Raw genomic sequence first — 27,529 nt, 5'->3', positions numbered from 1 at the left:
GGCTCAAGGTCACCAAGGGACTTTTGTTAAGCTTGTTGAGTAGCTCCATGCCATGTCTTTCTTTGTCATGTACAGGTCCTGTAATATGTTGTTTTGTTGCTCCGAAGAGGGCTATATGATCTGAAATTCCAGACAAGTGTTAATTTCACTAAGTCTGAGATCTGTTTACCATTTGCGTTTTTGCCATGCTTGTTTGAACCTCCTAATGGATGAATTGGCCGTAGCTCAGTGCTAGACTTTTGTTAAGAATCTTGTGTGAATCCCTGCCATGTATTTTTTTGTCATGTTTGGGTGCTGTAGCATGTTCATCTCGTTGCATTTAGATGCCTACTTGCTGTAAATCGCAGACCGGTGTCATTTTTGAAACGCTTGCCATTTCCAAACCGTAACTCCGATTCTGGCGTTCTTTATATCATTTCAATCGATTTTATCCCATCTTTCCAGTGGCACACTTGGTTTTCCAAGTTGAGGCCAGCTTCATGCATTTCCTGTCATATCTTGCATTTTGCATCCCGCATAGCATATCATCTTTGCATCGTGTTGATTGAGTTTGCACGTGGTTGATTGTATCCTTGTTGCTTGTTTGTCTTGTCTGGGTAGAGCCGGGAGACGAGTTCGCTACCGAGGAGCCTGTTGAGTTTGCTTTTGAGGATCCAGTCAACTCTGACAACTGTGCAGGCAAGATGATCATACCCTCGAAATCACTACTATCTTTGCTATGCTAGTTTGCTCGCTCTTTTGAGATGCCATTGCTACGATGCCTACCGCTTGCTTGAAAGCCTCCTAAATTGCTATGTCAAACCTCTAACCCACCATTGTCCTAGAAAACCGTTGATTGCCTATGTTACCGCTTTACTCAGCCCCTCTTATAGCGTTGCTAGTTGCAGGTGAAGATTGGAGGCCGTTCCTTGTTGGAACATTTATTTACTTGTTGGGATATCATTATATTGCCTTGGTATCTTAATGCATCTATATACTTGGTAAAGGGTGGAAGGCTCGGCCTCTCGCCTAGCCCTAGTTTCCGTCATATCGGTGTTATGTTCCCGGATTTTGCGTTCCTTATGCGGTTGGGTTATAATGGGAACCCCTTGATATTTCGCCTTGATTAAAGCTTTACCAGCAATGCCCAACATTGGTCTTACCATTTGCCACCTACCCTTTTCTTTCCCTTGGGTTCTGCAGACTCAAGGATCATCTTGTTTTAACCCCCCCCCCCGGGCCAGTGCTCCTCTGAGTGTTGGTCCAAACTAGAGCCCCTTGCATCGCCACCTCAGGGAAACTCGAGGGCTTGTTTTAGTTGTACGGATTGCTTATCTGAGTGTGACCTGAGAAAGAGATATGTGCAGCTCCTATCGGGATTTTTCGGCACATTCGGGCGGTGTTGCTGGTCTTGTTTTAACCTGTCGGAGTGTCTTGAGTTATCGAGATACCGAGTCTTATCGGAACGTCTTGGGAGTCCAGGAAGTGGACACGGTGTTGGAGTAATGTTTGCGCAGGTTGTTCTCTAGCTTCTCGCTCATGCTTTGCCTCCTCTTCTCGCTCTCTTTTGCGAATAAGTTAGCCACCATACTTGCTAGTCGCTTGCTGCAGCTCCACTCATATTTTACCTTGCCTTACCTATAAGCTTGAATAGTCTTGATCGCGAGGGTGCGAGATTGCTGAGTCCCTGTGCCTCACAGATTACTATTACACCAGATGCAGGGCCTGATGATTCCGCTCCAGGAGACGCGTACGAGCTCAAGTGGGAGTTCGACGAAGACTCTCAACGATACTACGTTTCCTTTCCCGATGATCAGTAGTGGTGCCCAGTTGGGGGTGATTGGGACCGTGTCGCATGTTGGGTTCTCTTTTATTTTGGCGGCGTAGTCGGGCCATGAGTGTTTGGATGATGTAATGTTATTTATGTACTTGATTGACGTGGCGAGTGTAAGCCAACTATGTTATCTCCCCTTTTATTATTTTTACATGGGATGTTGTGAAGATTGCCTAACTTGCGACATATGCCTTCAATGCGATTATGTCTCTAAGTCGTGCCTCGACACGTGGGAGCTATAGTCGCATCGAGGGTGTTACATGGGGTGCCCCTTCATCCCTCTTCCCCACATGCACATGTATCAATCCTTCAGCGCGGGTGCGTCGAGCATTGAGGCAAAGACGGCGTTCTTCTCCCACATCGTCACCAACTCACTCTCTGGCACGTCTTTGTCCTTGCCCACTTTGGGGCGTCTTTGCCCTTGCCTGCCTTGGGCACCTCTTTGCTCTTGCTCGGTTTAGGTGCCATAAGAGACTGGAGAGAAGCAGGAGGCCGAGGATGGTGGGAGCACAGGGCCGGTGGATGGATGAAGCGACTCTGTTTCGGGCTCGAGGAGGAAGATGACGGCGGTTCCTAGATTGGGATGGACGAGAGGTAAATGAGCGGCTCCTCTGTGGATTCCTCTTTTTATGGGGAAGGCGCGGGGCTGCCTCTTTACTGTTCAATGAGAGGGCGTTTGCACAGGCGTGCTGCTGCTTGATGTCTACTACGCAACTTTATTCTTGTAGACACATGTTGGGCCTCCAAGCGCAGAGTTTTGTAGGACAGTAGCAATTTTCCCTCAAGTGGATGTCCTAAGGCTTATTAATTCGTGGGAGGCATAGGATGAAGATGGTCTCTCTCAAACAACCCTGCAACCAAATACGAGAAATCTCTTGTGTCCCCAACACACCCAATACAATGGCAAATTGTATTGGTGCACTAGTTCGACGAAGAGATGGTGATAAAAGTGTAATAGTGATGGTAGAAATATATTTTTATGAATAAATAAAACAACAAGGTAGAAAATAGTAAATGGGCAGAAAAACGATATTGCAATGCTTGAAAATGAGGCCTAGGGTCCGTACTTTCGCTTGTGTAGTCTCTCAACAATGCTAATAGAATTGGATCATATAACCATCCCTCAACATGCAACGAAGAATCACTCGAAAGTTCCTATCTAGCAGAGAACATAAGAAGAAATTGTTTGTAGGGTATGAAACCACCTCGAAGCTATTCTTTCCGATCGATCTATCGAAGAGTTCGTACTAAAATAATACCAAATAATTTCAGATTCATAATACTCAATCCAACACAAAGAACTTCAAAGAGTGCCCAAAGATTTCTATCGGAGAAACAAAGGCAAGAACGTGCATCAACCCCTATGCATAGATTACCCTAATATAACAGTTGGAATCTGCGAGTTGAATGCCAAAACACATATCAAGTGAACCAATATGATACCCCATTGTCACCATGAGTATTCATATGAAAGATATATATCAAGTGCTCTTAAATCCATGAAAGTATTCAATCCGATAACAATGAAATCTCAAAGGGAAAAACTCAATTCATCATAACAAGATAGAGAGAGGAAAACACCATATGATCTGACTATATTAACAAAGCCTGTGATACGTCAAGATCGTGACACCTCAAGAACGAGAGAGAGAGAGAGATATTAAACATAGAGCTACTGGTACAAACCCTCAGCCCCGAGGGTGGACTCCCTCTTCATTGTGGTGGCCGCCGGGATGATGAAGATGGCCACCGGTGATGATTTCCCCTTCCGGGAGAGTGCTGGAACAGGGTCTAGATTGGTTTTTGCACCCCACTCGGGGCACCCCCCCAGGTGCTTCTCTGGCCCACAGGTGGTCTTCTGGTCCATAAAAAATCCACAAAAAGTTTCGCGGTGTTTGGACTCTGTTTGATATTGATTTCCTGCGATGTAAAAAACAAGCAAAAAACAGCAGCTGGCACTGGGCAATGGGTCAATAGGTTAGTCCCAAAAAATGATGTAAAGTTGCTATAAAATGATTGTAAAACATACAAGAATGATAATATAACGGCATGAATACTTCATAAATTATAGATACATTGGAGACGTATCACTACTGTGACCATTCCATGCACGTACCCCATGTCGCGCACCCAATGCGGATCATGGGGCAGTGCAACACACGAGATGATTACAGCAGTTAACCCCTACCACGCGTGCCCGCGCATTGTTTGGGCCTAGCCCAACAACGCCTCACACCTGCGTGTGTGGCTCATGCCCGGGGGCTCCTTTCGGTGTACTAAGGTTTGGGCCCTTTCGTACCCCTTACTTGTGGATGGTCAGTTGCAGTAGTACCCGTGGTGAGGCTTGATGGGGACAGCTGGAGGCAAATGCAAGACGACAAAGACAGCATCTGAGCTAGTAATCAGACAGAAGAAGACAAGTTGAACCCCCGGCAAGATTCTTGCCAGGGTGGTTTGCGAGCCCCGGCAAGCTCCTTGCCAGGAATACGGGTGGGCATATAAACCGAAGACCGAAGTACCGAACCATAAAAACCGAGACCGAGACTGAACTGACCGAAACCAAGAAGTTCGGTTGTTACTTCGGTCAAAGCTTGTGGAGAACCGAAGTAGTTTCGGTAAATTCGGTCATGACCCTCGGTCAGCCGAAACAAGCGAGATATGTCGTACGTGCATGTGTATGTAGTCCAAAATCTAAGAAACAACCCACCTAATTGCCTAACTCCATGGCCCTTGGCCCAATTCAGGCCCAAGATCTCACGTGATGGATAAGCACGCAACATCGAGTAACCAGCATCTATATCCATCCATTCGACCCCACCCCCCCCCCCCTCAAAAAAATACTATATCCACTCGATGCTTTAACCTGGCTGCCAGTGCCCCTGGAAAGAAAAAATATAGCTACTCTGGCCAGCAGCGGTTGCAGACTCGCATGCTCTCTTCCCCGTCCAGCGAGGGCATCCCAACGGTGGCGTTATCTGCTCCTTGTTTATTCCTCGTCCACCAGAACTTCTGTTGCACTGCATCTTCTTCTTTTTACCATCCTGTTGGTGTTGGGGATTGCTTCTTGATTTCTTTTGATGTGTTAACGTTCTCACAAGAAATTGACTACTACACACGATGCTCTTGCATCTGATTTGTTTCATTTGTTTTTCGATTGGTGAGGGGCTGCTCAATTTTAGACAGAACTCTCCACATATTCCTATTGTCAGGCATTGTTGTAGCTTTGGTTCGGCTAAAACGAGACCCTACCCGAAATACCGTGGACCGAAATGGTCGGTTACTATTTTTCTAAGAAAACGATCGGTCAACAAAGTAAGAAAACTGAATTTTTTATTGACCGAGAAAACCGAACCGAATGGTTCGGTCTAACCGAACACCCAGCCCAGGCCGGGATGGTTTGCGAAGCCTTAGAAAGACCACCACCCTTGAGGTTAAGGTCTCTGACACCCTCGACAATGTCAAGACCAAGATCCAGGGGCGTCTGCGTGGTGGCATGCAGATCTTTGTGAAGACCAGGAGGCAAAGTCCCCAGCAAGGCTCTTGCCGGGGACATTTGCAAGGCCCCGGCAAGATCCTTGTCGGGGACATTTGCGAGGCCCGGCAAGGCTCGCACACGGCAAGGTTCCTCCGCCCTGCCACCGCTCCAGCATGGCAACTAGCCTACCAGCCAGGCAAGCACCTGTGTGGTGGCATGCAGATCTTCGTGAAGATCCTGCCACCGCTCCAGCGCAGCGGCTAGCCAGTCATCTTGGCATTGCATGGCTCGTCATCCTGGGTGCGTGTCAAGACGGGGTGAGGCGGCGACGGACATGACGAGCTCTATTTCCATCGCTGATAAAGTTAAGGGCACGTAACCAGCGCATTTAATGTGTTTGACCTAAGACGTCAATGATAAGAATGTACACTGTAGTTACTTTACACCTCCTGTATGCCTGTACGCCACTATGGTAGCCCCTTGCTATAAAAGGAGGCCCAAGGCGATGCAGGAAGGGACTTTTGGATTTTCCGGTCCATTTTGCATGCGTAGCCACTAGCCAAAGCTCAAGAACGCTCAATATACGCTCAAAGCAGGACTATGGTTTTACGCTTCTCAGCAGCCCAAACCTGGGTAAAAATCCCTCATGTTGATCGCTAGATCTACTCTTTGCGCACTCCTCTTCCCCAGCCAAAACCATAAAAGGGATCCATGCGATCCTGTAGGTGTCGTTTCCCCGAAAAAGATCATTGGACAAAATAAACTTGATTCCTTGTAATAGTTTTGAGATATGATGATGTGATATGTGAGACATGTTGATGAGTAATTATGCTTTAGTAATAATATTGGTGTTAAGGTTTGTATTTCGTATGCAAGCATGAAAGTTAACAGTTAGGCAATGCAATTACATCCTACTTGTGGTGCATTATTCGGTGTTAATTATGCTTAATGCTCGCTTATGAGATTTTTCATTTCTTGGTTGGTTGCTTCTCAATCTTTTGCTAGCCTTAATTTTGCACTAAGTATCATCACTACTTGTGCATCCAAAATCCTTTAAACCAGTTTTGCCACATGAGTCCACCATATCTACCTATATGCAGTATTCTTTTGCCGTTCTAAGGAAATTTGCATGTGCCATCTCTAATTTTCAAAATAAATTTCTTTTTTGTGTGCTCGTACCGCTCTTGAAACGGTAGGCGAGGTGGATAATATTTTTCCATGCTAGATATGTTATTCTCATGATGAGTGTTTATTCATTTGTCATTGCACGAGAGTAAGGCAAAGGTATTAGGGATGCCCAGTCCCGAAATGAAAAATGAATTTACTTTATGTTCCCAAATAATAAATCCCTTGGAATGTGTTGGTATGGAAGGCACCCATGGATACAGCTGGCCATGGAAAGTGAAAGTATGGTTGAAAAGGAATAAAATTTAATTTCTGTTTGGGAACCGCCTATGATATATCTAGCATGGAAAATATTGGGAACTACTCGATCATTCTCGCTGACAGGAAAAACATGCCTCCCAAAATGTTTTTATCTCTATCTTTTTTCACTTTGAGCTCTGGCACTTTGACAAATCCCTACTTCCCTCTGCGAAGGGCCTTTCTTTTACTTTATGCAATTTTTATTTTAGATTTGAGTCTCCATCTTCTCTTATAAAGTATCAACTGAGGGGCACTATGATCGTACTTGAGCATTGGGTGTAGCTAATATGCGAGTGTGTTTCATGAATGGATCAATGATTGAGCATAATGGGCTAAGGATAACTTATTTTAGCATTGATATTTTGAAAGACATGGTTACTTGTTGATATGCTTGAGTATTTAAGTCTCATGTCAAAACTAGACTATTGCTTTGAACCATATAAAAGTCCAAATGTCCGTGATACAAAGAAAATAATATGTGATGAGCATGTTAGGCAGCATTCCACATCAAAAGTTATGTTTTTATCATCTACCTACTCAGGGATGAGCATGAATTAAGCTCGGGGATGCGGATTCGTCTCCAACGTATCTATAAATTTTGATTCTTCCATGTTGTTATATAATAATTCTTGGATGTTTTACAATCATTTTATAGTCATTTTATATCATTTTTTGGTACTAACCTATTGACATAGTGCCCAGTGCAAGTTGTTTTCTGCATGTTTTTTACATCGCAGGAAATCATTACCAAACGGAATCTAAACGCAGTGGAACTTTTTTTTGGATTTTTTGGACCAGAAGACATCCGGTGGGCCAAAGAAGTACCGAAGAGGAAGACAGAGGTGAGCACAAGACACCAGAGCGCGCCCGGAGGCCCAGGCACGCTGGTGGTTTAAGCCCACCTCGGTGGCCTTCCGAACCGCCTCTTTGCTCTATAAATACCCCAATATTCCAGAAACCCTAGGGGAGTCAACAAAAATCAATTCCAAATGCCGCAAGTTCCAGAACCACCAGATCCAATCTAGACACCATGACGAAGGGGTTCATCATGTCCATTGGTGCCTCTCTGATGATGCGTGAGTAGTTCTTTGTAGACCTTCGGGTCCATAGTTAGTAGCTAGATGGCTTCCTCTGTCTCTTTTGATTCTCAATACAATGGTCTCTTGGATATCCATATGATGTAACTCTTTTTGCCGTGTGTATGTTGGGATCCGATGAACTTTGAGTTTATGATCAGATCTATCTTTTTATCCATGAAAGTTATTTGGGTCTTCTTTGATCTCTTATATGCATGATTTCTTATAGCCTCGTATTTCTTCTCCGATATTTGGGTTTTGTTTGGCCAACTTGATATATTTATCTTGAAATGGGAAGAGGTGCTTTGTGATAGGTTTGATCTTACGGTGCTTGATCGCAGTGACATAAGGGGAAACGACACGTATGTATCGTTGCCATTAAGGATAACAATATGGGGTATATTTCTACATCAATAGATCTTGTCTACATCATGTCATCCTTCTTATTGCATTACTCCATTTTTCCATGAACTTAATACACTAGATGCATGCTGGATAGTGGTTGATTTGTGGAGTAATAGTAGTAGATGCAGACAGGTGTCGGTCTACTAATCTTGGACATGATACCTATATAATGATCATTGCCTGGATATTGTCATGATTATTTGAAGTTCTATCAATTGCCCAACAGTAATTCGTTTACCCACCGTTTTCTATTTTTCTCGAGAGAAGCCACTAGTGAAACCTATGACCCCCTGGTCTCTTCTTTATTATATTTGCCTTCACGATCTATTTTTATTTGCTTTTATTTTCAGATTTATTAAACCAAAAATACCTTGCTGCCCTTTATTTTATTTGGCGATCTATCTATCAATTTATTACAACTTTCTCACGTCCACTTGCCAATTTCTGGCGCCGTTGCCCGAAAGGGATTGACAACCCCTTTAATACGTCGGGTTGCGAGTATTTGTTATTTGTGTGTAGGTGTCATTCACGTAGTGTTGCGCGGTTCTCCTACTGGTTCGATAACTTGGTCTCATCACATTTACCTACTGGTTCCCTAATACGTCCATTTTGCATCATGTTTACATACTGTTACTTATAATGTTTTTATGCATAATAATGCTTTTTGGAGTAATTCTAATGCCTTTTCTCTCATAATATGCAAGGTTCACACAAAGAGGGAGAATTCCGGGAGCTGGAAATCTGGGCCTGAAAAAGCTACGTCAGGCAACCGATTCTGCACAACTCCAAATGAGCTGAAACTTCATGATGAATTTTTATGGAATAAATAAGAAATACTGGAGCAAATAACTACCGGAGGGGGGCCACCTGGTGAGCACAAGACACCAGGGTGCGCCTGGCCCCAGGCGCGCCCTGGTGGGTTGTGCTCAGCCCAGCACACCTCTGGAGCCCATCTTCTGGTATGTAAGTCATTTTGACCTATAAAAAATAAGGAGAGGACTTTCGGGATGAAGCGCTATCATCTCGAGGCAGAACTTGGGTAGGAGCACTTTTGCCCTCCGGCGGAGCGATTCCGCCGAGGGAACTTCCCTCCCGGAGGAGGAAATCATCATCATCACCATCACCAACAAGTCTCCCATCTTGGGGAGGCAATCGCCATCAACATCTTCAACAACACCATCTCCTCTCAAACCCTACTTCATCTCTTGTGTTCAATCTTTGTACCAGAACTATAGATTGGTACTTGTGGGTGACTAGTACTGTTGATTACATCTTGTAGTTGATTACTATATGGTTTATTTGGTGGAAGATTATATGTTCAGATCCAATATGCTATTTAATACCCCTCTGATCTTGAGCATGATTATCATTTCTGAGTAGTTACTTTTGTTCTTGAGGTCAAGGGAGAAATCATGTTGCAAGTAATCATGTCAATTTTATATGTGTTTGATATTTTGATGGTATGTATGTTGTGATTCCCTTAGTGGTATCATGTGAACGTCGACTACATGACACTTCACTATATTTGGGCCTAAGGGGATGCATTGTGGAGTAGTTATCAGATGATGGGCTGCGAGAGTGTCAGAAGCTTAAACCTTAGTTTATGCGATCATAAGGAACCGATTGGATCAAAAAGTTTAATGCTATGGTTAGAATTTATTCTTAATACTTTTCTCATAGTTGCGGATGCTTGTGAGGAAGTTAATAATAAGCAGGAGGTTTGTTCAAGTAAGAACAACACCTAAGCACCAGTCCACCCACATACCAAATTATCAAAGTAGCGAACACAAATCAAACCAACATGATGAAAGTGACTAGATGAAATTCCCTTGTACCCTCAACAACACTTTGCTTATCATAAGAGACCATTTTGGCCTGTCCTTTGCCTTGAAAGGATTGGGCTACCTTGCTGCAATTTTGTTACTATTATTGTTCCTTGCTTGTTACAAATTATCTTGCTATCAAACAACTCATTACTTATAATTTCAGTGCTTGCAGACATTACCTTGCTGAAAACCACTTGTCATTTCCTTCTGCTCCTCGTTGGGTTCGACACTCTTACTTATCAAAAGGACTACGATTCATCCCCTATACTTGTGGGTCATCAAGGCTCTTTTCTGGCATCGTTTCCTGGGAGTGAAGTGCTCTTGGTAAGTGGAAATTGGTAAGGAAAAATTATTACTACGTGTTGAAATTTACTGTCACTTGTTACTATGGAATACAATCCTTTGAGGGGTTTGTTCGGGGTATCTTCACCTAGACCGGAACAACAATTAGTCACCCCTCAACCTACTACACCTACTGAAAATATTGAATATGAAATTCCTTCGGGTATGATAGAACAACTGCTAGCTAATCCTTATACAGGAGATGGAACCGAACATCCTGATATGCACTTGATATATGTGGAAGAAATTTGTGGATTATTTAAGCTTGCAGGTTTACCCGGAGATGAAGCTAAGAAGAAGGTTTTCCCTTTATCTTTGAAGGTAAAAGCATTGGCATGGTATAGGCTATGCGATGATATTGTATCTTGGAATTGGAATTGATTGAAATTGGAGTTTCACAAAAACATTATCCTATGCATCTAGTTCATCATGATCGGAATTACATATATAATTTTTGGCCTCGTGAACGAGAAAGTATCTATCTATCTTGGGGGAGGCTTAAGTCAATGTTATATTCATGCCCCAATCACGATCTCTCGAAAGAAATTATCATTCCGAATTTTTATGCTCGGCTTTCTCATGATGATCGATCCATGCTCGATACTTCTTGTACTGGTTCTTTTATGAAGAAGACTATTGATTTCCAGTGGGATCTTACAAAAATAATTAAATGCAACTCCGAAGATTGGGAACTCGATGAAGGTAAAGATTTGGGTATTAAGCTTAAGTTTGATTGTGTTAAATCTTTTATGAATACCGATGCTTTTCAAAAGTTTAGCACTAAATATGGACTTGACTCTGAGATAGTAGCCTCCTTTTGTGAATCTTTTGCTACTCATGTAGAGATAGAAGTGGTTTAAATATCATCCACCTATTAAAGAAGAAACTGAAGAACCAGTAATAGCTAAAGATGAAACTATTATCTATAATTTTGATCCAGTTGTTCCTACTGCTTATATTGAAAAACCACCTTTTCCTATTAGGATAAAGTAACATGCTAAAGTTTCAACTGTGGTCAATAAAAGTTATATTAGAATACCTAAACCATCTGAACAAATCAAAGTAGAACCTAGTGTTACTGTGGATAAGGATCTCCTTGTTGAAAATATAGATGGGCATGTTATTTACTTCTATGATGAAGCTGCTAGAATTGCCAAACCTGATGAAAAAGATAAACATAGACCTGTTGTTGGCATGCCTGTTGTCTCAGCTAAAATAGGAGATCAATGTTATCATGGTTTATGTGAAATAGGTGCTAGCGTGAGTGCTATTCCTTTTACCTTATATCAAGAAATTATGAATGACATAGCACCCGCTGAAATTGAAGACATAGATGTTACTATTAAACTTGCTAATAGAGACAGCATCACACCACTTGGGATTGTTAGAGATGTTGAAGTCTTGTGTGGGAAAATAAAATACCCTACCGATTTTCTTGTTCTTGGTTCCCCACAAGATGACTTTTGCCCATTATCTTTGGTAGACCTGTCTTGAACACCGTTAGTGCAAAAATATATTCTGAGAAACAAACTGTTGGTGTTAGCTTTGGTGATGAGTCTCATGAATTTATTTTCTCCAACTTTAGCAGAAAACCTCATAAAAAGAATTTCCTAGTAAGGATGAAATTATTGGTCTTGCTTCTATCGTTGTACCTCCTACTGATCCTTTAGAACAATATTTGCTAGACCATGAAAATGATATGCGTATGCATGAAAGAAATGAAATAGATAAGATTTTCTTCGAACAACATCCTCTGCTTAAACACAATTTGCCTATTGAAACTCTAGGAGGTCGTCCTCCACCTAAAGGTGATCCTGTGTTTGAATTAAAACAATTTCCTGACACTTTGAAATATGCTTATCTCAATGAGAAAAAGATTTATCATGTTATTATTAGTGCTAACCTTTCAGAACATGAAGAAGAAAGATTATTGAAAGTTCTAAGGAAGCACTGAGCTGCTATTGGATATACTCTTGATGATCTCAAGGGAATCAGTCCCACTCTATGTTAGCACAAGATTAATATGGAACCTGATGCTAAACTCGTTGTTGATCACCAACATCGGTTAAATACGAAAATGAAAGAAGTGGTAAGAATGGAAATATTAAAACTTCTCGAAGTAGGTATAATCTATCATATAGCTGATAGTAGATGGGTAAGTCATGTTCATTATGTCCCTAAGAAAGGAAGTATTACAGTTGTTCATAATGATAAGAATGAACTTATTCCATAAAGAATTGTTACATGCTATAGAATGGTAATTGATTTTAGAAAATTAAATAAAGAAACTAGAAAAGATCATTACCCTCTGCCTTTTATTGATCAAATGCTGCAAAGATTATCTAAGCACACACATTTTTGCTTCCTTGATGGATATTCTGGTTTTTCACAAATACTTGTTTCTCAACCGGATCAAGAAAAGACCACTTTTACATGTCATTTTGGAACTTATGCTTATAGACGTATGCCTTTTGGTTTATGCAATGCACCTGCTACCTTTCAAAGATGTATGACCGCTATATTCTCTGACTTTTGTGAAAAGATTGTTGAGGTTTTCATGGATGACTTTTCTGTTTATGGGAAATCTTTTGATGATTGTTTAAGCAATCTTGATCAAGTTTTGTAGAGATGTGAGCAAACAAATCTTGTCTTGAATTGGGAGAAGTGGCACTTTATGGTTAACAAAGGTATTGTTTTGGGTCAAAAAAATTCTAAAAGAGCTATTGAGGTGGACAAAGCTAAGGTTGATTCAATTGAGAAAATGCCATGTCCTAAAGATATCGAAGGTATTCGTAGTTTCCTTGGTCATGCTAGTTTCTGTAGGGGATTTATCAAAGACTTTTCTAAAATTTCTACGCCTCTTACAAATATTTTGCAAAAGGATATTCCATTTGTTTTTTCTGATGATTGTTTAGAAGCCTTTGAAACACTCAAGAAAGCCTTAATTTCTGCACGTATTGTTCAACCACCTGATTGGAACTTGCCTTCTGAAATTATGTGTGATGCTAGTGATTATGTTGTTGGTGTTGTTCTAGGGCAAAGAGTCGATAAGAAACTAAATGTTATTCATTATGCTAGTAAAACTCTAGACAGTGCACAAAGAAATAATGCTACTACTGAAAAAGAATTCTTAGCAATGGTGTTTGCTTGTGATAAATTTAGATCCTCTATTGTTGATTCTAAGGTAATTGTTCACACTGATCGTGCTGCAATAAAGTATCTTATGGAAAATAAAGATGCTAAAACTATACTCATTAGGTGGGTTCTCTTTCTACAAGAATTTGATTTGCATATCACTTATAGAAAAGGAGAGGAGAACCCCATAGCTGATAACTTGTCTAGGCTTGTTGCTAAATACATACCCCCTAGCTTTACTTACCAACAAAATAAAAAAATTTCTTCTATGATTTAAGACATTACTTTTGGGATGACCAACATCTTTATAAAGAAGGAGTAGATGGTTTTATTAGATGTTGTGTACCTGAGAATGAGTAGGGACAAATCCTATGGAAATGTCACTCCAAAGCTTATGGAGGGCATCATGCAAGAGACAAAATAACTCACAAGGTATTGCAACTTGGGTTTTATTGGCCTACTCTCTTCAAGGATGCTCGTAAGTTTGTCTTATCTTGTGATCAATGTCAAAGAATAGGTAATATCGGTAAGCATCAAGAAATGCCTATGAATTATTCACTTGCTGTCGAACCATTTGATGTTTGGGGATTTGATTACATGGGACCTTTTCCTTCCTCTAATGGGTATAGTCATATTTTGGTTGTTGTTGATTATGTTACTAAGTGGGTAGAAGCTATTCCAACTAGTAGTGTTGATTATAACACCTCTATTAAAATTCTTAAGGAAGTAATTTTCCCAAGGTTTGGAGTCCCTAGATATTTAATGACCGATGGTGGTTCACACTTTGTTCATGGTGCTTTCCGTAAAATGCTTGCCAAGTATGATGTTAACCATAGAATTGCATCACCCTATCATCCTCAGTCTAGCGGACAAGTTGAACTTAGCAATAGAGAAATAAAATTAATCTCACAAAAGACTGTCAATAGGTCCCGAAAGAATTGGTCTAAGAAATTAGATGATGCACTTTGGGCTTATAGAACAGCATATAAAAATCCTATGGGTATGTCTCTTTATAAAATGGTTTATGGAAAAGCTTGTCATTTGCCTCTTGAGTTAGAACATAAAGCTTATTGGCCAATTAAAGAACTCAACTATGATTTCCAACTTGCTAGTGAGAATAGGTTATTTGATATTAGCTCATTACATGAATGGAGAACCCAAGCTTATGAAAATGCCAAGTTATTCAAAGAAAAGGTTAAAAGATGGCATGATAAAAGAATCCAAAAGTGTGAGTTCAAGGTTGGAGAATATGTTCTTTTGTACAACTCCCGTTTCAGATTCTTTGTAGGAAAACTCCTCTCCAAATGGGAAGGAGCCTATGTTATCGAGGAGGTTTATCAATCCGGAGCTATCAAAATAAATAACACCGAAGGTACTAACCCGTACGTTGTTAATGGGCAACGAATAAAACATTATATCTCAGGTGCGCCCATTAATGTTGAAAGCAATATTATCCAAACTATGACACCGGAAGAACACATAAATGAAACCTTGCGGAACACTCCAGTATCATGAAAAAGAGGAGGTACGTGATACGATAAGTAAACAGACACCGAAAAATCCGCAAAAATGTTTTTTGTCAGTTTTGGAATATTTAAAAAAATAGGAAAACAAGAAACTACCAGGAAGGTGACCCTGGTGGGCACAAGACACCAGGGCGCGCCTGGGCCAGGCACGCCTAGGTGGGTTGTGCCCACCTCGGGCACCTTCCGGACTCCATTTTTCTTCTGTTTGCTTGTTTCCCAAGATAAAATATCTTTATATACCCCCCAAACATTTTGACCACCATATCGCAGAGAAATCTCCTATTTTCTTTTCCTTGCTATTTTCTGTCAGATCTAATCCACCATGGCCACTTCAAGCTCCTCCAAGGACAAGTTCTTCGAGAACGTCATCAACCCATATTTGTGGGAGGTGATGCAGCACCCTCAAGCTATCCAGATGCGTGAGGGGGTGCTCCACATCCGTGATTTGCAAGGCCCCAAGGGGACTGGATCTGTGGAGTCTAGGCTTGAAGCTATGGAGTAGGAAGTCTTCCGGTGCAAGGGGATGGTGGAACGTGGACTCAATGCCAATCACCTCATGATCACAGATTACACTTGCGATCTCAAGGTGGATGGCAAGTCCATGAAGGACATCGTCTTCTCCTTCAACGAGCAAATCAACTTTTTCCAGAGCCAGATCTACGACCTTCAAAACCAAGTCTTTGAATATGAGGTAAGGTTTAAAGTTACGCGTTTGGCTGCCAGTTGCAAGAGCCGTGAGACTCACTCCTCTTCTTATGATGGTGAGCCTCTTCCATGGAAACCTAAGGACAAGATCTCTACCACTTCATCACCACCGCCTCCTTCATCACCAAAAGAAAATGGAGTATCGGGTATGGGAACTCCCCTTGGCTTGCACTGAGCTTGGGGGAGTTGCCCCGGTATTGTATCACCTCCACTATCTTTTGTCTTTACTTATTTTAGTTCGATCCATAGTTATGTTTTGCTTTAGATGAATAAAAGTTTAGCTCGATCCTTTCTTTTCGAGAGTTTGCTTAGTGATCTATCTTTGTAATTGTGTGCGAGATATATAATAAAGTTTAGTTTGAGTTTTGCTTTCTTTACTTTCATTTTCAATAAAAAGAAAGGAAATAAATGAAAAAGATCATATGCTAATCTTATGGTAAGTAATGACACCACATAAGGAAAAGTATAAGTAGAAAATTTTATTGTAGATTGACAAACATAGCATTGGTCAATGATGCGATTCATGAAAGAATTAATAAGGGAAGAGAAGATTCACATGCAAATATACTATCTTGGATTGTGAGCCCCCATCAAAATATTATATGACAAAATTGTTGATGTTGGACAAGGAAGACAACATAATGATTTATGTTTGTTCATATTCACATAGAAGTTATATTGTCATAGATCCTTCAACATGTGGTGCTTGCCCCTATCTTTGCTAGCCAAAAATTCCACACTAAGTAGAGATACTACTTGTGCATCCAAAAACCCTTAAACCCAAATCTTATTTTCAAGAGTCCACCATACCTACCTAAGGATTGAGTAAAATCCTTCAAGTAAGTTGTCATCGATGCAATAAGGCAATAAAAATTGCTTCTAAAACTGTTAGATCCTTTAGTGTAAGAGAAAATTGAGTGTTGTAGAAACTTGTGATGCTAAAGAATAAAAGCGACAGACTACATAATAAAGTTTGCTATCACAAGGGACAATATAACGTGACGTTCTTTTGCACTAAGGGATTGAGCATACAAACAAAAAGCGCATGGCAACCTCTGCTTCCCTCTGCGAAGGGCTTATCTTTTACTTTTATGTATTTACTTTCATGCAAGAGTCAAAGTTTTTTCTATCTATTCCTTTTTATTTTTATCTATTGGCAAGCATCATGTGGTGAGGAAAGATCTAGGCATATATATCCAGTTGGATGTGAGTAGCATTAGTTATTATTGTTGACATCACCCTTGAGGTGAATACGTTGGGAGGCGAAATTATAAGCCCCTATCTTTCTATGTGTCCGGTTCAAACGTTTTGCTCATGTGTATGCGGTGAGTGTTAGCAATCATAGAAGAATATGTGATGGTTGAGTATGTGGACTTGCCTAAAGGCTCTGATACGTGACCGTTCCTGAAAAGATGTTGAATTGTAGTTGCAAAGTTGACTGAGAACATAGTTTATTGGTTTTCAATAGAATTTATGCTTTATACTTCGATGTTGTGATGAATTGTTACTTATTCATGAGAAGACTATGATAAAAGTTCTATGTTAAAGTTTGTTGTTGTTCTAATAATTTACATGATGCTTCTATGTCCGTATTTTGTTTTTATCGACATCTCTCTCTATAAAGCATGTGGACATGTTTTTCGATTTCGGTTTCCGCTTGAGTACAAGCGAGGTCTAAGCTTGGGGGAGTTGATACGTCCATTTTGCATCATGTTTACCTATTGTTATTCATAATGTTTTTATGCATAACAATGCTTTTTGGAGTAATTCTAATGCCTTTTCTCTCATAATATGCAAGGTTCACACAAAGAGGGAGAATTCCGGCAGCTGGAAATCTGGACTAGAAAAAAGCTACGTCAGGCTACCTATTCTGCACAACTCCAAATGAGCTGAAACTTCATGAGGAATTTTTATGGAATAAATAAGAAATACTGGAGCAAATAACTACCGGAGCGGGCCACCTGGTGAGCACGAGACACCAGGGCGCGCTTGGCCCCCAGGCCGCCCTGGTGGGTTGTGCTCAGCCCAGCCCACCTCCGGTGCCCATCTTCTGGTATATAAGTCATTTTCACCTAGGAAAAATAAGGAGAGGACTTTCAGGATGAAGCACCACCGTCTCGAGGCGGAACTTGGGCAGGAGCACTTTTGCCCTCCGGCGGAGTGATTCCGCCGGAGGAACTTCCCTCCCGGAGGTGGAAATCATCGTCGTCATCATCACCAATAACTCTCCCATCTTGGGGAGGGCAATCTCCATCAACATATTCAACATCACCATCTCCTGTCAAACCCTAGTTCATCTCTTGTGTTCAATCTTTGTACCAGAACTATAGATTGGTACTTGTGGGTGACTAGTACTATTGATTACATCTTCTAATTGATTACTATATGGTTTATTTGGTGGAAGATTATATGTTCAGATCCAATATGCTATTTAATACCTCTCTGATATTGCGCATCATTATCATTTGTGAGTAGTTACTTTTGTTCTTGAGGTCACAAGAGAAATCATGTTGCAAGTAATCATGTGAATTTTATATGTGTTCGATATTTTGATGGTATGTATGTTTTATTCCCATAGTGGTGTCTTGTGAACGTCAACTACATGACACTTCACCATATTTTGGCCTAAGGGAATGCATTGTGGAGTAGTTATTAGATGATGGCTGCGAGAGTGACAGAAGCTTAAACCCTAGTTTATGCGCTATTCCGTAAGGGACCGATGGATCCAAAAGTTTAATGCTATGGTTAGAATTTATTCTTAATACTTTTCTCGTAGTTTTGGATGCTTGCGAGGGAGTTAATCATAAGTAGGAGGTTTGTTAAAGTAAGAACAACACCTAAGCACTGGTCCACCCACATATCAAATTATCAAAGTAGCGAACACAAATCAAACCAACATGATGAAACTGACTAGATGAAATTCCTGTGTACCCTCAAAAACACTTTGCTTATCATAAGATACCATTTTGGCATGTCCTTTACCTAAAAAGGATTGGGCTACCTTGCTGCACTCTTGTTACTATTATCGTTACTTGCTCGTTACAAATTATCTTGCTATCAAACTACTCGTTACTTATAATTTCAGTGTTTGTACATGTTACCTTGTTGAAAACCACTTGTCATTTCCTTCTGCTCCTCGTTGGGTTCGACACTCTTACTTATTGAAAGGACTACAATTGATCCCCTATAATTGTGGGTCATCAATCCCCACCCTTTCCTCTTGCCATGGATGTCGGTATTGCTCCCGCTCTTCTCCTCATTGCTTCTAGTTTTCAGATCTAGGCTTTTGGGCAATATTCTTGGCATTCGTCGATTTTTGGCCAAATCGAGGCTTCAGTAGGATGTAGAAAGCTGCTAGACGAGATGGATTGGGGATTTGTATGAAATAATTTGAAGTTAGTAACCCCGGTAGTACCGGATGCAACAGCGACAGTGGTCAGACCGCCGTCCTCCACCTCGGGTGGTACTGCTACTTCTTGAGCTTGTGTTGGTTTTTCCCTTGAAAAGGAAAGGTGATGCAGCAAAGTAGACATAAGTATTTCCCTCAGTTTGAGAACCAAGGTATCAGTCCAGTAGGAGACAATGCGCAAATCACCGAATACCTGCACAAACAATCAAACAACTTGCACCCAACGCGATAAAGGGGTTGTCAATCCCTTCACGGTTACTTGCCAAAGTGAGATCTGATAGAGATAGATAAACGATAAAGTAAATATTTTTAGTATTTTTGGTTTATAGATCGGAAAAGTAAAAGATTGCAAAATAGTATATTGGAAACTAATACGATGGAAAAGAATAGATGGGAAACTTATATGATGGAAAATAGACCCGGGGGGCATAGGTTTCACTAGAGGCTTCTCTCAAGATAGTAAATAATACGGTAGGTGAACAAATTACTGCCGAGCAATTAATAGAAAAGTGCAAAGTTATGACGATATATAAGGCAATGATCATGAATATAGGCATCACGTTCGTGTCTAGTAGACCGAAACGATTCTGCGTCTACTACTATTAGTCCACACATCGACCGCTATCTAGCATACATCTAGAGTATTAAATTCATAAAGAACGGAGTAATGCATTAAGTAAGATGACATGCTGTAGAGGAATTAACTCAAGCAATATGATGAAAACTCCATCTCTTTATCCTCGATGGCAACAATACAATACGTGCCTTGTTGCCCCTACTATCACCGAGACATGACACTGCAAGATTGAACCCAAAGCTAAGCACTTCTCCCATTGCAAGGAAAAACAATCTAGTTGGCCAAAGCAAACTGATAGTTTGAAGAGAATTACAAAAATGTCAAATAATGCATAAAATAATTCATAGGAGATGAAAATAATATTCATAGATAAGCTGATCATAAATCCACAATTCATCGGATCTCAGCAAACACACCGCAAAAAAGTATTACATCGAATAGAACTCCAAGAACATCAAGGCGAACATGGTATTGAGAATCAAAGAGAGTGAAGAAGCCATATATGTACTAGCTATGGACCCATATGTCTGTGGTAAACTACTCACAGTTCATTGGAAGGGCAATAGAGTTGATGTAGAAGCCCTCCGTAATCGAATCCTCCTTCGGCAGGGTGCCGGAAAAGGTCCCTAGATGGGATCTCACGGGTACAAAAGGTTGCGGCGGTGGAAAAGTGTTTTAGTCGATGTCTCTGGTGGTTTGTGGATATATGGGAATATATAAGCAGAAGAATTTGGTCAGGAGGTGCACAAGAGGCCCACAAGGGTGGGGGCGCGCCCTCCGTCCTTGTGGCCGCCTCATGGCTCCTCTGACTTCATCTCTAAGTCTCCTGGTTGTCTTTTGGTCCAAGAAAAATCATCGCGAAGGTTTTATTCCGTTTGGACTCTGTTTGGTATTCCTTTTATATGAAACTCAAAAGCAGGGAAAAAACAGGAACTGGCAATGGGCTCTAGCGTAATAGGTTAGTCCAAAAATAATATAAAATAGCGTATTAATGCATATAAAACATCCTAAACAGATAATATAATAGCATGGAACAATAAAAAATTATAGATACGTTGGAGACGTATCAAGCATCCCCAAGCTTAATTCCTGCTCGTCCTTGACTAGGTAAATGATAAAAATAGAATTTTTGATGTGGAATGCTACCTAACATATTTATCCATGTATTCCCTCCGCCCGTTGAAGAGTGTACATCTAGAGATTTTAGGCAAATTATGAAGTGAAGTAAAAAATGCATTGGAAAAGTGCAAGCCACCATCTCTCTCCTCTTTAATTAACCAACAACCAATGAGCTAAGTGCATGTAGAAATTAAGAAGACCATGTGTAGATTGTTATTGGTTTATATTACCGTCTGATGAGAGAGAAGTATTTTTTCTACTTTAAAGAGCATTGGGAAGATAGAAGTGCACTCTTTTGTGGAAAAAATTTGAAGCCAAACGTACACTTTTTACCGGCCGGAGGGAGTAATTTTCTTTATTGTGGCATGAATGTTCAGATCCGTAAGATTCAAAACAAAATTTTAATATTGACATAAAAAACAATAATACTTCAACCATACTAACAAGGCAATTATGTCTTCTCAAAATAACATGGCCAAAGAAAGCTTATCCCTACAAAATCATATAGTCCGGCTATACTCCATCTTCATCACACAAAATATTCAAACCATGCACAACCCCGATGACAAGCCAAGCAATTGTTTCATACTTTTGATGTTCTCAAACTTTTTCGACTTTCACACAATACATGAGCGTGATCCATGGACATAGCACTATAGGTGGAATAGAAGGTGGTTGTGGAGAAGACAAAAAGACGGAGATAGTCTCACATCAACTAGGCATATCAACGGGCTATGGAGATGCCAATCAATAGATATCAAGGTGATTGAGTAGGGATTGCCATGCAACGGATGCACTAGAGCTATAAATTTATGAAAGCTCGAAAAGAAACTAAGTGGGTGTGCATCCAACTCGCTTGCTCACGAAGACCTAGGGCAATTTGAGGAAGACCATCAATGGAATATACTCCCTCCATCCCAAAATTATTGTCTTAGATTCATCTAGATATGGATGTATCTAATACTAAACGTAACTAGATACATCTGTATTTAGACAAATCTAAGACAAGAATTTTGGGACGGAGGGAGTACAAGCCAAGTTCTATAATGAAAAATTCCCACAAGTATATAAAAATGATAACATAGGAGACTCTCTATCATGAAGATCATGGTGCTACTTTGAAGCAAAAGTGTGGTAAAAGGATAGTAACATTGTCCCTTCTCTCTTTTCTCTCATTTTTTTATTTGGGCCATCTCTCATTTTTTTGGCCTCTTTCAATTTTTTTCATCTGGAGTCTCATCCCGACTTGTGGGGGAATCATAGTCTCCATCATCCTTTCCTCACATGGGACAATTCTCTAATAATGAAGATCATCACGGTTTTATTTACTTACAACTCAAGAATTACAACTCGATACTTAGAATAAAATATGACTCTATATGAATGCCTCTAGCACTGTACCAGGATGTGTAATGAATCAATAGTGACATGTATGAAAGAATTATGAAAGGTAGCTTTGCCACAAATACGATGTCAACTACATGATCAAGCAAAGCAATATGACAATGATGGAACATGTTATAATAAATGGAACGGTGGAAAGTTGCATGGCAATATATCTCGGAATGGCTATGGAAATGCCATAATAGGTAGGTATGGTGGCTGTTTTGAGGAAGGTATATGGTGGGTTTATGGTACCGGCGAAAGTTGCGCGATACTAGAAAGGCTAGCAATGGTGGAAGGGTGAGAGTGCGTATAATCCATGGACTCAACATTAGTCATAAAGAACTCACATACTTATTGCAAAAATCTATTAGTCATCGAAACAAAGTACTACGCGCATGATCCTAGGGGGGGGGTAGATTGGTAGGAAAGACCATCGCTCGTCCCCGACCGCCACTCATAAGGAAGACAATCAATAAATAAAACATGCTCCGACTTCAGCACATAACGGTTCACCATACGTGCATGCTACGGGAATCACAAACTTTAACACAAGTATTTAGACAATCCACAATTACTCACTAGCATGACTCTAATATCACCATCTTTATATCTCACAACAATCATAAGTAATCAAACTTCTCATAGTATTCAATGCACTTTATATGAAAGTTTTTATTATATCCCTCTTGGATGTCTATCATATTAAGACTAAATTTATAACCAAAGAAAATTACCATGCTATTTAAAGACTCTCAAAATAATATAAGTGAAGCATGAGAGTTCATCAATTTCTATAAAATAAAACCATTGCCATTCTCTAAAAATATATAAGTGAAGCACTAGAGCAAAACTACCTAACTCAAAAGATATAAGTGAAGCACATAGAGTATTCTAATAAATCACGATGCATGTGTGTCCCTCTCAAAAGGTGTGTACGGAAAGGATGATTGTGGCAAACTAAAAAGAAGAGACTCAAATCAGACAAGACACTCCAAGCGAAACACATATCATGTGGTGAATAAAAATATAGCCTCAAGTAAAGTTACCGATAGACAAAGATGAAAGAGGGGATGCCTTCTGGGGCATCCGCAAGCTTAGGCGCTTGGTTGTCCTTGAATATTACCTTGGGGTTCCTTGGGCATCGCCAAGCTTAGGCTGGTGCCACTCCTTATTCCATAGTCCATCAAATCCTTACCCAAAACTTGAAAACTTCACAACACAAAACTCAACTGAAAATCTTATAAGCTCCGTCAGTATAAGAAAATAAATCACCACTTTTGGTACTGTTGTGAACTCAATTATTTATTTATATTGGTGCAATATCTACTGTATTACAACTTTTCCATGGTTCATACCCCCCGATACACTCATAGATTCATCAAAATAAGCAAACAACACATAGAAAACAGAATCTGTCAAAAACTAAACAGTCTGTAGCAATATGTAACTCTCAAATACTTGTGTAACTCCAAAAATTCTGAAAAATTAGGACAACAGAGGCAACTTGTATATCAATCTTTTGTAAAAAATTCAAGAATTTATCACGTTCCAGCAACTCAGATCAATTCTGTCACTGGGTGCAAAAGTTTCTATTTTTCAGCATGATCAAATCAACTATCACCGTAAGCCATCCCAAAGGTCTCACTTGGCACAAACACTAATTAAAACACAAAACCACATCTAACCAGAGGCTAGATGTATTATTTATTGCAAAACAGGACCTAAAAAGCAAAAACAAAAATAAAATTAGGTTGCCTCCCAACAAGCGCTATTGCTTAATGCCCTTAGCTAGGCATAAAAACACGAATAGATCTAGGTATTGTTATCTTTGGTATGCAATCCATAAGTGGCTCTCATAATTGATTCATATGTAAATTTAATTTAATTTTGAGGAAAGTGTTCCATGCCCTTCCTTAACGGAAATTGAGATCTAATGTTTCCTTCTTTCATATCAATAATTGCACCAATCGTTCTAAGGAAAGGTTTATCAAGAACAATGAAATCTACCGGCACATAATTCCTATTAGCAACAATAATAACATCATTAATCCTTCCCATAGGTTTCTTAAAAGTGGAATCCGCGAGATGCAAATTTAAAGAACAATCATCAAATTCATGGAAACCTAACACCTCACATAAGGTTTTTGGAATAGTGGAAACACTAGCACCCAAATCACACAAAGCATGGCACTCATAATATTTAATCTAAATATTAATAGTAGTTTCCCACTCATCATAAAGTTTTCTAGGGATAGAAACTTCCAATTCAATCTTTTCTTCAAAAGATTGCATCATAGCATCAACGATATGTTTAGTAAAAGCTTTGTTTTGATTATAAGCATGAGGAGAATTCAACATGGATTGCAACAAGGAAATACAATCTATTAAAGAAAAATTATACTAATTAAATTCCTTTAAATCCAAAAGAGTGGGTTCATAGGTACTTCAAGTTTTGACCTCTCCAATCTCACTTTTATCAATTTTTGCATCAAGATCTAAAAACTCTGAATCAATGGGACGCCTTTTAACTAAAGTTGACTCATCTCCAGTCCCATATTTATCAAGATTTATATTGGAAAACAAAGATTCAATAGGATCCACATCAATCACTTTAAGATCTTCATCTTTATTTTCATGGAAACTAGAAGAACATGTTTTTACAAACCAATCTCGTTTAGACGCATCTTAGCGGTTCTTTCTTTCACTCATCAATGGAAATTCCCATAGATTTGAGAGACTCATTAATATCATGCTTTTATGAAATAGATCTATGTTTCAAAGAATCAACATCAAGAGAAATTCTATCCACGTTCCTAGCCAAATCATCAATCTTAAGCAATTTTCCCAATGTTTAAAATTACCCCTATACGCGGTATTACCAAAATGGTTCCTAGCAACAAAATTCACATCCATAGATTCATTATTATTTTCAATCAAAGTAGACAAAGGCATATCATTAGGATCAGTAGAAGCACTCTTGCTAGCAAATAATTTCATAAGCTCATCCATCTTTCCACTCAAAACATTAATCTCTTCAATTGCATGCACTTTTTTACTAGTGGAAGACCTTTCAGTATGCCATTGAGAATAATTAACCATAATATTATCTAGGAGTTTAGTAGCTTCTCCTAAAGTAATTTCCACAAAAGTACCTCCCGCGGCCGAATCTAAAAGATTTCTAGAAGAAAAATTCAACCCGGCATAAATTTTTTGTATAATCATCCACAAATTCAAACCATGAGTAGGGCAATTTCGTATCATCAATTTCATCCTCTCTCAAGGTTGTGCAACATGTTCATGACCAAGTTGCTTAAAATTCATAATATCATTCCTAAGGGAGATGATCTTAGCGGGAGGAAAATACTTGGAAATAAAAGCATCTTTACACTTTTTCCATGAATCAATACTATTTTTAGGCAAAGATGAAAACCTAGTTTTAGCACAATCTCGAAGCGAGAATGAAAATAGCTTCAACTTAACAATATCATTATCCACATATTTTTTCTTTTACATATCACACAAATCAACGGAATTGTTTAGATGGGAAGCGGCATCTTCACAAGGAAGGCCAGAAAATTTATCTTTCATAACAAGATTCAGCAAAGCGGCTTTAATTTCACACGATTCTGCATTAGTAGCGGGAGCAATCGGAGTACTAATAAAATCATTATTAGGGGTGTTGGAAAGGTCACACAATTTGGTATTCTCTTGAGCCATCGTGACGAGGCAAGCAATCCAACACACGAGCACACAAAAAGCAAATGAAGAAGACGAAAGGAAGAGGGGCGAAGAAAAGGCAAATCTTTTCGAAAATCATTTTAAAAGTGGGGGAGAGGAAAATGAGAGGCGAATGGAAAATAATGTAATGCAAGAGATGCGAGTTTATGATGGATAGTTGGTATGTCTTGCCTTGGCGTAGATATCCCCGGCAACGGCGCCAAAAATTCTTCCTGCTACTTCTTGAGCTTGCGTTGGTTTTTCCCTTGAATAGGAAAGGGTGATGCAGCAAAGTAGAGATAAGTATTTCCCTCAGTTTGAGAACCAAGGTATCAATTAAGTAGGAGACAACACACAAATCACCGAATACCTGCACAAACAATCAAGCAACTTGCACCCAACTTGATAAAGGGGTTGTCAATCCCTTCATGGTTACTTGCAAAAGTGATATCTCATAGAGATAGATAAATGATAAAGTAAATAATTTTAGTATTTTTGGTTTATAGATAGGAAAGTAAAAGATTGAAAAATCATAGATCGGAAACTAATACAATGGAAAATAGTAGATCAGAAACTTATATCATGAAAAATAGACCCACGGGCCATAGGTTTCACTAGAGGCTTCTCTCAAGGTAGTAAATAATACGGTGGGTGAACAAATTAATGCCGATCAATAGATAGAAAAGCACAAAGTTATGACGATATCTAAGGCAATGATCATGAATATAGGCATCCCGTCTGTGTCAAGTAGACTGAAACGATTCTGCATTTACTACTATTACTCCACACATCAATCGCTATCCAGCATGCATCTAGAGAATTAAGTTCATAAAGAATGGAGTAATGCATTAAGTAAGATGACATGATGTAGAGGAATTAACTCAAGCAATATGATGAAAACCCCATTTTTATCCTCGATGGAAACAATTCAATATGTGCCTTGCTGCCCCTACTGTGAAAGGACACAGCAAGATTGAACCCAAAGCTAAGCACTAATCCCCATTGTAAGAAAAACCAATCTAGTTGGCCAAACCAAACCAATATTTTGAAGAGAATTACAAAGATATCACATCATGCATAAAAGAATTCAGAGGAGATTCAAATAATATTCATAGATAAGCTGATCATAAATCCACAATTCATCGGATCTTGGCAAACACACTGCAAAAAAGTATTACATCGAATAGATCTCCAAGAATATCGAGGAAACATGGTATTGAGAACCAAAGGGAGAGAAGAAGCCATCTAGCTACTAGCTATGGACCCGTAGGTCTATGGTAAACTACTCACGCATCATCGGAAGGGCAATAGAGTTGATGTAGAAGCCCTCCGTGATCGAATCCCCCTCTGACAAGGTGCTGGAAAAGTTCCCTAGATGGGATCTCACGGGTACAGAAGGTTGCGGTGGTGGAAACGTGTTTTCGAGGATTCCTCTGGTGCTTTGGGGATATTTGGGAATATGTAGGCGAAAGAATTAGGTCAGGAGGTGCACGAGGGGCCCACATGGGTGGGGGTGCGCCCTACCCCCTAGACGCGCCCTCCGTCCTTGTGGCCGCCTCGTGGCTCCTCCAACTTCATCTCCAAGTCTCCTGG

Source organism: Triticum urartu, chromosome 3A (assembly GCF_056163025.1).
Source record: "Triticum urartu cultivar PI428250 chromosome 3A, HENAU_Tu73, whole genome shotgun sequence".
NCBI classification, from domain to species: Eukaryota; Viridiplantae; Streptophyta; class Magnoliopsida; order Poales; family Poaceae; genus Triticum; species Triticum urartu.
Note: the sequence above shows the minus strand (reverse complement) of the source record.